The following is a 12119-nucleotide window of genomic DNA, read 5'->3' on the forward strand; positions in this document are numbered from 1 at the left end:
AGAAGATTCCCTTAGGTTAGCAAGACTACTTGCATGATTATATTTGTAGTGAGCTTAGAAGAGTCAGAGAGAACACCGAACTTATGCACAAAGTGGCTTCATCACACATGCAAATCTGGAGTTACATAATGAACTTGTCTAACAGTGAATTAAGTAGTGAACAGCAGGCAGCACTAGGGTGAGGATTAAGCTTCACGCCAACAACTAAAGATGTTAATTACGTAAACATAGCAAAATCTTTCTGCATGCTAGAAAAACATGGTGACCAGATCAGCCGGGCTGTAGTTCGTACGTTGGACTACGTGGTGCCAGCAGTAACATCCCGGTTGTTCAGGACTTGATCCACCAGGAGGCCTGGTCATGGACCGGGATGCGGGGGCGTTGATCCCCAGAATACCCTCCAGGTAGGCAGACCTGACGCCCGATATATTTAATGTGTGTAAGGGATAGTATATAGGACATTATTCTGTCCGGTAGTCCCAAACGGCCCATTAAGATTCACTAAAGCATACAAGGAGCTCAGTAACGATTAGACCTTGCATCTCTTGAGAGGTGATAAATCCAGTATTATTGTTATTTTAGATAAAGTTGAATACTTAGGTAAAATGAACCAGTTATTGAGTGATAATGAAACTTATGAACAGCTTGTTAGGAACCCCATTAACCTGGTCAATAGCCATTTCAGTAAATGTCTTAAAATGTTATTGAAGATTATAGGTTCAGTAGGCTCAACAGCATATAGCCTATTTAAATGATTGGTTAAACTTTTAACTCTAATGGTTGGTAGGATCTCGGAGGTGCATATTAAAAATGATGTCGATCTTATTGAAAGGCTCCAGGAATTAAATGTTCCACACGACTTTAGCCTTGTGAGTTTTGATGTCACAGCACTGACTTACTTACGTACCTTGAAGAGGAACTAGAAAACTTCTTGCCCTACTCCATAAATACAATTATTAAACTAATTAAACTTTGTGTTATGGATTGCAAGTTTGTGCTTGAAGGCAAGTACTATGCTCAAAAACAAGGCGTGGCTATGGAAAATCCCCTCCGCCCCTCTGAGACTAGACTACTTAAAGATTTTTTCTCAATGCTAAGTGGTTCAGATACATAGATGATGTGCTCTGCAATGAAATATTTTTTTTTCGCTAGGTTCAGAAAGATTTTTGCGAAATTAATGCATACACAAATTTTCGCTTGCCTTATTCGGTAAGAAGAGTGTTGCTATTTAAGCTAAAATCACAATTTTTACCTATTTGGCACCATACACACACACACACACACACACACACACACACACACACACACACACACACACACACACACACACACACACACACACACACACAGATGAGTCAAAGGAATGTTAGGAAGTATTTCTTCAGTCATAGAGAAGGTGGACAGAGACAGGATGTTCCAAAGAGGGAACACAGGAACAAGGGGTCACAATTGGAAGTTGAAGACCCAGATGAGTCTTTGGGATGTTAGGAAGTATTTCTTCAATTATAGAGTAGTCACGAAGTGGAATAGCCTAGCAAGTGAGGTAGTGGAGGTAGGAACCATACATAGCTTTAAGATGAGGTATGATAAAGCTCATGGAGCAGAGAGGGGACCTAGTAGCACTTGGTGAAGAGGCAGGGCCAGGGGCTGAGTCCCGACCCCTGCAACCACAATTAGGTGAGTACACACAAATTTGTTGGTAAAAATATTAACGCCTTTGCTTGGCAACATTTCTGAAGCCCACTTAAAAAACAATGTTGATCTTATCGACAAATTACAGTTTCCGAAAGTTGAACCAGAGTTTGCCTCAGAATTATGTGGGTTGTAATTACAGATGCCTTCCTCTTTAAATTACATTCTGGATAATTTTTTTCATGAAAGAACCTCAAAGCCCCGTAAATGTATACCAGATTTCTGACATAACACTAACTCGACCGGACTTCGAAAAAGCCATCGACAACACAGACACGCTCTCTGCCCCAGGCCCCCAGGCTCGTGGAACTCTGTGTTTATAAAGAAATGCAAGAAACCTTTTTGCATGCTTCAAGTATGCTAAGGAGAGGAAGCCTGGACACACAGGTGTCTTTTTAGAGTTACTAAAAACGTATATATCCCCACTCAAAATAGGTGACATCAGAGTAATAGCAAAAAAAATTATAGACCGTTAGCACTAATATTCGACATTATAAAAAATGTTTGAGAGAGTTATAAGAAGCATGATCAACCACTTGGATTCCCAACAGTTGCACCATCCATGGCAACTTGGGTTTAGAGCAGGTCGTTCCTGCCTCTCGCAACTATTGGACCTACTGGAGGACAGTCAGAATGTAGATGTACAAAAATTTGCATGTGCCCTATATTGAGGATACTGCAAATCTCCTAGCAGATATAACCCCAGTCTTCCAACTGCCATGCCATGGAAAACAATATAGGTTCATTGAGCACAAATTTCGGTTACTCCTCTATGAAAAACTTTAGAATATAAAAGGGAGATTGGAATATAAAAAATTCTAACGACACAATAGTGGAAAACTAATGTGAAGGACTTGGGAGTGATAATGTCAGAGGACCTCACCTTCAAAGATCACAACAAAGTCAGTCACAACTGTATGGAAAACGATGGGATGGATAATGGGACCCTTCAAAACAAGAGATGCCAAGTCATTGATGATCCTCTCTAAGTCACTCGTTATCTCTGAGCTGTGGAATACTGCTGTACACTAACCGCTTCTTTCAAGGCAGGCGAAATTTCAGATCTAGATAATATACAGAGAACCTTCACTTCACGTATAAGTACAGTCAGACATCTCATTACTGGAACTATTTGACCTGTACTCCTTGGAATGCAGGCGAGATGGATATATCATAATTTACACCTGGAAAATCCTAGAAGGGTTAGTCCCAAATTTGCACATCAAAATCACTCCCTACGAAAGAAGAAGTCTCGACAGGTGGTGCAACGTACCCCAAATGAACAGCAAGGGTGCCGCGAGTACACTAAGAGATAACAGTGCCAGGAACCCGAGACTTCAAAAGCTTCCTAGCATACATAAGGAGGATTACCAATAGTCCCGTGGGTGAATGTAAAAGGGAGCTGGACAGATACCTAAAGTCAGTACTTGACTAGTCTGGCTGTGGTTAGTTCTTCGATTGCGTGCAGCCAGCAGTAACTGCCTGGTTGATCAGGCCCTGATCCAATATGAATCAGGCCACTGGGGCGTTGACTTTCGGAAGGCCCTCCAGGTAGCCAGCACTGGACCCCCCCCTCCTCCATGTTAGAACACTTGCTTGCCGGCACTGGACTCCCCCCCCCCCCGGTGTTGGACCACTTGCTAGCCAACACTGGACACCCCGTCCCCCGGTGTTGGAACACTTGCTAGCCAGCATTGGACCCCCCCATGTTGGACCACTTGCTAATCAGCACTGGACCCCCCCTACCCCATGTTGGAACATCTGCTAGCCAATGCTAGAACCCACCCCCCATGTTGGAACACTTGCTAGCCATCACTGGCCCCCCCCATGTTGGACCACTTGCTTATCAGCACTGGACCCCCCTTCCATGTTGGAACACTTGCTCGCCAGCATTAGACCCTTCATGTTGGAACACTTGCTCGCCAGCATTAGACCCTTCATGTTGGAACACTTGCTAGCCATCACTGGGCCCCCCATGTTGGAACACTTGCTAGCCATTACTGGGCCCCCCATGTTGGAACACTTGCTGGCCATCACTGGGCCCCCCATGTTGGAACACTTGCTAGCCATCACTGGGCCCCCCCATGTTGGAACACTTGCTAGCCATCACTGGGCCTCCCATGTTGGAACACTTGCTAGCCATCACTGGGCCTCCCATGTTGGAACACTTGCTAGCCATCACTGGGCCTCCCATGTTGGAACACTTGCTAGCCATCACTGGGCCCCCATGTTGGAACACTTGCTAGCCATCACTGGGCCCCCATGTTGGAACACTTGCTAGCCATCACTGGGCCCCCCATGTTGGAACACTTGCTAGCCATCACTGGGCCCCCCATGTTGGAACACTTGCTAGCCATCACTGGGCCCCCCATGTTGGAACACTTGCTAGCCATCACTGGGCCCCCCATGTTGGAACACTTGCTAGCCATCACTGGGCCCCCCATGTTGGAACACTTGCTAGCCATCACTGGGCCCCCCATGTTGGAACACTTGCTAGCCAGCATTGGAGCCCCCCCCCCTCTGTTGGAACATTTGCTAGCCAGCACTGGAGCCCCCCTCTGTGTTGGAACATTTGCTAGCCAGCACTGGAGCCCCCTCCACCGTGTTAGAAGCTTCTGTTCGTGGACTGGGCCGCGGGGGCGTTGACCCCCAAAACTCCAGGTATACACTGACATTTTCCTGGGGATGTGATTTAAACTAAAACTTCGTATCGTATTTGCAAAGCAGTTTTTACCGTGCAAGTGACCTTAACAGTGCTCGTACACAGGTTCGTAAACTGATCGGTGAACATGTGAGCGAGGATTGTCAGAAAAATTTGTCCTTGGTCTGGAATTCGATCCCGGGACTTGAGAGGTGGCATTAAAAGATAGGGAGGATGACTGTATAACTGGCAGACAGTTAGGCGTGCCATAATATAGGATGGCTCAGTTTGTATCTTGGTAGGTACTATTGCCACTCAAACGTGCATGTATTTTTTTTTTGGGGGGGGGGGGGGGTAAGATGATCGGAGGTGGTCACAGTATAAAGGTTAAAGGACATTTGGCAGGTGAGTTGTATGCTTCGCTTTATGTGGGTGTTTCAAGCCGGAAAGTGGCTTGTGTTAGGATGCACGCGCCTCTTCTTATTAAAGTACGGTAGCTGGCAATTGACGGATGACATTGTTTTGTATGTGTTGGAGATGCTGGGCTAGTGGCCAGCAGTATAATGTTACATCTAAGATGACTTATGTTAACAGCAAACAAGGAAGATTGGCCAAAAGCCGTCCTGCGAGGATAGAAAAACTATGGAAACGTGTCCGAGTTTCGAGTTTCTCTACCCCTTGAGCCAGGCTTTGGGCCAGACTCGACTATTGCTTGCCTCGTCAACCAGGCTGTTACTGCTGGCTCATGTATACATCACAGCCTGGTTGATCTGGAACCTGATAAATGTATTTGTCTAGTTTCATCTTGACTTCTACACTACCAACAATGTTTCCGATATCTTCTAATAAGATGTTGAATAGTGTGTGGCCTCGGATACGTTGCGCCTGCTTTTCACTGGGTTTATTTTTCATTTCTTCCCATCTCTCACTCCAGTTTGTTGTGTAATAACAACATAACATAAGAAAGAAAGAACACTGCAACAGGCCTACTGACCCATGCGGAGCAGGTAATGGCAGTAAGCAGATTTGGGACAAGACACCTCAAGTACTTTTCCTTGTATATATTCTCTCTCTCTCTTTCTCTCTCTCTCTCTCTCTCTCTCTCTCTCTCTCTCTCTCTCTCTCTCTCTCTCTCTCTCTTTCTCTTTCTCTTTCTCTTTCTCCCTCTCTCTCTCCCTCCCTCCCTCTCCCTCCCCCCCTCCCTCCCTCCCCCTCCCTCCCTCCCCCTCCCTACCTCCCCCTCCCTTCCTCCGCTCCAGTTAGTACATATTTAGTTAGGACTTAAGGTTTTCTCAGTAATTTAAATGTTTTATGGGTCTATGCTAGCTATAAATGATCTGTGTATCACTTCCCGCTGTGATCTCTCCTGACCTGAATGGGGCTGTCAGTACTAAACAGTATTCCAAACGAGAGATCACAAGTGTTTTGAGAAGTGTTACCATTGGCACAGTTTCCCTTGTCTTGAAAATACTCATTGTCTACCCTGTTAGTGATATCTGCCTAATTGTGTTCTTTAAAAGAAAGGTCAGCCGACATAATTACTCCCAGGTCTTTCACCTGTTCCTTTCATTCAGTTTGATTATTTTAAGTTTTATATAGTCTTCATATAGTCTTCATTCCTTCTTGTCTGAAAACTTGAAACTCCCCACCATTAAACGTCATGTTCTCCACTCCTCACTGGAACAACTTTCCAATTTTTCCGTGTCTTCTACCGAGGTGACTTTCATGTTTATTTTAATGTTATTTGCAAATGATACAGAATTGTGACAGGTGTTTTATTTTTATCTTCGTTTGTTATGAAGATAAAGGGTAGAGGTGCAGGACTGTGCCTTGGGGTACTGAGCTGTTTACTTCACTGATGCTGGATTTTGCTTTGTTTACCACTATGTGTTAGAAACTTAAAAATCCATCTGCCGACCTTCTCTGTTAAGCCTGTGGCCCTCATTTTGTGTGCAATCACCTTATGATTGCATTTGTCAAACGCCTTTGCAAAATCTTTGTATATCACATCTGCGTTTTGGTTTTCTTCCAACGCCTCTGTAATTCTGTCAGTGGCTTAGCAGTTGGAACAGACATGATCTTCCATTTTTTAAAACTGTGATGGTGTGGGTTGTGTAGATTGTGTTGTTCCCTAAAGGTTGTAATTTAGCTTGTGAAGACTAGAAATATAAATAATACAGTAGAAGACAAGATAATCAGTCTGTCAGCCTAGGAGCAGGTAATGAGCACTGTGCTATTGGAAACTCAAGACTATGGTGCTCATCACATGCTCTTAGGCTCTTCAGTCTTCAAATTCTGCATGATGAAGCTACTGGATGGCGAAACATCTACAAGGTAAAGATACCCAGATGTTGAACCTGTCTCATTGTGACGGGGGATGTTGGGGCTACTGATCTGCAATTTTTGGCTCCCTTATGGACTATGTCGGCACGCTTTAAGAGTTTTGGTTTTTCATCTAGATCTAAGCACATCCTCAAAAGAACACTGAGGGCTCATGCTAGTGATATTTTGCATTTTTTTTTTTATAAAAAATCTCAGGGCTGTGGTGCGGGTGCTGAGTCAGAGAGCATGTTTTCAATGTTTGCATTGCACCGCCTCTGGGGAAAGGATACTGACTATAATTGTAAATGGTATAGTGATACAACCAGAACATGAAGCTACTTGCTGTAGAATTAAGGGCATTTATTAAAGGAAATATTTGGTCACAAATAGCTTCAACATTTTCTTAAATGATTGTCCTTAAGTGTATATAAGTGTACTAATATCAATCAGAGTGATAAGAGTACTTATCACTTTGATGTTTTATATATTTTTTCTAATCTTGCAAGTTTTATGTGCCTTGTTGCTTTTAATTTTGTTGTGTATATAGTGAAGACAGACTTTACTACGGCGTGTATTGTGAGTCATTTGTCATAGTGATGACGGATATGATGCAGCATCTCTCTCTTCGCATGTAATACACCGCATGACAGATATGATGCAGCATCTCTCTCTCTTCGCATGTAATACACCGCATGACAGATATGATGCAGCATCTCTCTCTCTTCGCATGTAATACACCGCATGACAGATATGATGCAGCATCTCTCTCTCTTCGCATGTAATACACCGCATGACAGATATGATGCAGCATCTCTCTCTCTTCGCATGTAATACACCGCATGACAGATATGATGCAGCATCTCTCTCTCTTCGCATGTAATACACCGCATGACAGATATGATGCAGCATCTCTCTCTCTTCGCATGTAATACACCGCATGACAGATATGATGCAGCATCTCTCTCTCTTCGCATGTAATACACCGCATGACAGATATGATGCAGCATCTCTCTCTCTTCGCATGTAATACACCGCATGACGGATATGATGCAGCATGTCTCTCTCTTCGCATGTAATACACCACATGACGGATATGATGCAGCATCTCTCTCTCTTCGCATGTAATACACCGCATGACAGATATGATGCAGCATCTCTCTCTCTTCGCATGTAATACACCGCATGACAGATATGATGCAGCATCTCTCTCTCTTCGCATGTAATACACCGCATGACAGATATGATGCAGCATCTCTCTCTCTTCGCATGTAATACACCGCATGACGGATATGATGCAGCATGTCTCTCTCTTCGCATGTAATACACCGCATGACGGATATGATGCAGCATCTCTCTCTCTTCGCATGTAATACACCGCATGACGGATATGATGCAGCATCTCTCTCTCTTCGCATGTAATACACCGCATGACAGATATGATGCAGCATCTCTCTCTCTTCGCATGTAATACACCGCATGACAGATATGATGCAGCATCTCTCTCTCTTCGCATGTAATACACCGCATGACAGATATGATGCAGCATCTCTCTCTCTTCGCATGTAATACACCGCATGACGGATATGATGCAGCATCTCTCTCTCTTCGCATGTAATACACCGCATGACGGATATGATGCAGCATCTCTCTCTCTTCGCATGTAATACACCACATGACGGATATGATGCAGCAGGTCTGTCTTCACATGTAATACACCGCATGACAGATATGATGCAGCAGGTCTGTCTTCACATGTAATACACCACATGACGGATATGATGCAGCAGGTCTGTCTTCACATGTAATACACCGCATGACAGATATGATGCAGCAGGTCTGTCTTCACATGTAATACACCGCATGACAGATATGATGCAGCAGGTCTGTCTTCACATGTAATACACCGCATGACAGATATGATGCAGCAGGTCTGTCTTCACATGTAATACACCGCATGACAGATATGATGCAGCAGGTCTGTCTTCACATGTAATACACCGCATGACAGATATGATGCAGCAGGTCTGTCTTCACATGTAATACACCGCATGACAGATATGATGCAGCAGGTCTGTCTTCACATGTAATACACCGCATGACAGATATGATGCAGCAGGTCTGTCTTCACATGTAATACACCGCATGACAGATATGATGCAGCAGGTCTGTCTTCACATGTAATACACCGCATGACAGATATGATGCAGCAGGTCTGTCTTCACATGTAATACACCGCATGACAAGATATGATGCAGCAGGTCTGTCTTCACATGTAATACACCGCATGACGGATATGATGCAGCAGGTCTGTCTTCACATGTAATACACCGCATGACAGATATGATGCAGCAGGTCTGTCCTCACATGTAATACACCGCATGACAGATATGATGCAGCAGGTCTGTCTTCACATATAATACACCACATGCCGGATATGATGCAGCAGGTCTGTCTTCACATATAATACACCACATGCACGCCCAACACTGTCGCAACATTTTCTGTTAATGTTATTTTTTGGGATGGTTTGTGGGGGGGGGGAACCGCGAAGGAATTTTGTTTCGTGGTAAAATGTAAGGGAATGTATTGGTGGTGATTGGCGAGTCGTGTTGAGTATTGATGCACGTGGTCAGTGCATCAATACTCACCACTTGTGTGTAGTGAGTATTGATGCACGTGGTCAGTGCATCAATACTCACCAGTGCATCAATACTCACCACTTGTGTGTAGTGAGTATTGATGCACGTGGTCAGTGCATCAATACTCACCAGTGCATCAATACTCACCACTTGTGTGTAGTGAGTATTGATGCACGTGGTCAGTGCATCAATACTCACCAGTGCATCAATACTCACCACTTGTGTGTAGTGAGTATTTAAGCTTCTGCTCAGTTGGTGAGTGTGGGTAAAAAAATATTTGTGCATATTGATCTTAGCAAACACGTCAGTGGTGTTTGATGGTGGAGAGACCCTGGGGGGAGGCACGTCACTGGTGTTTGATGGTGGAGAGACCCTGGGGGGAGGCACGTCACTGGTGTTTGATGGTGGAGAGACCCTGGGGGGAGGCACGTCACTGGTGTTTGATGGTGGAGAGACCCTGGGGGGAGGCACGTCACTGGTGTTTGATGGTGGAGAGACCCTGGGGGGAGTTACGTCACTGGTGTTTGATGGTGGAGTGACCCGGGGGGGCGGCACGTCACTGGTGTTTGATGGTGGAGAGACCCTGGGGGGCACGTCAGTGGTGTTTGATGGTGGAGAGACCCTGGGGGGGGGCACTTCACTGGTGTTTGATGGTGGAGAGACCCTGGGGGAGGCACGTCACTGGTGTTTGATGGTGGAGAGACCCTTGGGGGGGGCACGTCACTGGTGTTTGATGGTGGAGAGACCCTGGGGGGCACGTCACTGGTGTTTGATGGTGCAGAGACCCTGGGGGGTTCACGTCACTGGTGTTTGATGGTGGAGAGACCCTGGGGGCACGTCACTGGTGTTTGATGGAGAGACCCTGGGGAGGGCACGTTAGTGGTGATTGAGGGTGGAGAGACCCTAGGGGGGCACGTCACTGGTGTTTGATGGTGGAGAGACTCTGGGGGGGCACGTCACTGGTGTTTGATGGTGGAGAGACCCTGGGGGGCACGTCAGTGGTGTTTGATGGCGGAGAGACCCTGGGGGAGGCACGTCACTGGTGTTTGATGGTGGAGAGACCCTTGGGGGGGCACGTCACTGGTGTTTGATGGTGGAGAGACCCTGGGAGGCACGTCACTGGTGTTTGATGGTGCAGAGACCCTGGGGGGTTCACGTCACTGGTGTTTGATGGTGGAGAGACCCTGGGGGCACGTCACTGGTGTTTGATGGAGAGACCCTGGGGAGGGCACGTCAGTGGTGATTGAGGGTGGAGAGACCCTAGGGGGGCACGTCACTGGTGTTTGATGGTGGAGAGACTCTGGGGGGGCACGTCACTGGTGTTTGATGGTGGAGAGACCCTGGGGGGCACGTCAGTGGTGTTTGATGGCGGAGAGACCCTGGGGGGTTCACGTCACTGGTGTTTGATGGAGAGACCCTGGGGGGCACGTCACTGGTGTTTGATGGTGGAGAGACCCTGGGGGGCACGTCACTGGTGTTTGATGGAGAGACCCTGGGGGGCACGTCAGCGGTGTTTGAGGGTGGAGAGACCCTGGGGGGCACGTCAGTGGTGTTTGATGGTGGAGAGACCCTGGGGGGGCACGTCAGTGGTGTTTGAGGGTGGAGAGACCCTGGGGGGGCATGTCAGTGGTGTTTGATGGTGGAGAGACCCTGGGGGGGCACGTCAGTGGTGTTTGAGGGTGGAGAGACCCTGGGGGGCACGTCAGTGGTGTTTGAGGGTGGAGAGACCCTTGGGAGGCACGTCAGTGGTGTTTGATGATGGAGAGACCCGGGGGGGCACGTCATTGGTGTTTAAGGGTGGAGAGACCCTGGGGGGGCACTGATGTTAGGCGGATCCTGGTGTTTGAGGGTGGAGAGACCCTGGGGGTGCATGGATGTTAGGCGGATCTTGGTGTTTGAGGGTGGAGAGACCCTGGGGGGGGGTGCACGGATGTTAGGCGGATCTTGGTGTTTGAGGGTGGAGAGACCCTGGGGGTGCACGGATGTTAGGCGGATCTTGGTGTTTGAGGGTGGAGAGACCCTGGGGGGGGGGTGCACGGATGTTAGGCGGATCTTGGTGTTTGAGGGTGGAGAGACCCTGGGGGTGCACGGATGTTAGGCGGATCCTGGTGTTTGAGGGTGGAGAGACCCTGGGGGGGGTACGGATGTTAGGCGGATCCTGGTGTTTGAGGGTGGACAGACCCGGGGGGGGCACTGATGTTAGGCGGATCCTGGTGTTTGAGGGTGGAGAGACCCTGGGGGGGGGCACTGATGTTAGGCGGATCCTGGTGTTTGAGGGTGGAGAGACCCTGGGGGGGGCACTGATGTTAGGCGGATCCTGGGGGGTGAGGGTGGAGAGACCCTGGGGGGGTACGGATGTTAGGCAGATCCTGGTGTTTGAGGGTGGAGAGACCCGGGGGGGGGCACTGATGTTAGGCGGATCCTGGTGTTTGAGGGTGGACAGACCCTGGGGGGGGCACTGATGTTAGGCGGATCCTGGTGTTTGAGGGTGGAGAGACCCTGGGGGGGGGGTACGGATGTTAGGCGGATCCTGGTGTTTGAGGGTGGAGAGACCCTGGGGGGGGGTACGGATGTTAGGCGGATCCTGGTGTTTGAGGGTGGAGAGACCCTGGGGGTGCACGGATGTTAGGCGGATCTTGGTGTTTGAGGGTGGAGAGACCCTGGGGGTGCACGGATGTTAGGCGACATGGTGCATGACAGGTGCACTTGTGCCTGTGGGGAGTACACTCAGGAACATGGTGCATGACAGGTGCACTTGTGCCTGTGGCGAGTACACTCAGGAACATGGTGCATGACAGGCGCACTTGTGCCTGTGGCGAGTACAC

This window comes from Cherax quadricarinatus, chromosome 3 (assembly GCF_038502225.1).
Source record: "Cherax quadricarinatus isolate ZL_2023a chromosome 3, ASM3850222v1, whole genome shotgun sequence".
NCBI lineage: Eukaryota > Metazoa > Arthropoda > Malacostraca > Decapoda > Parastacidae > Cherax > Cherax quadricarinatus.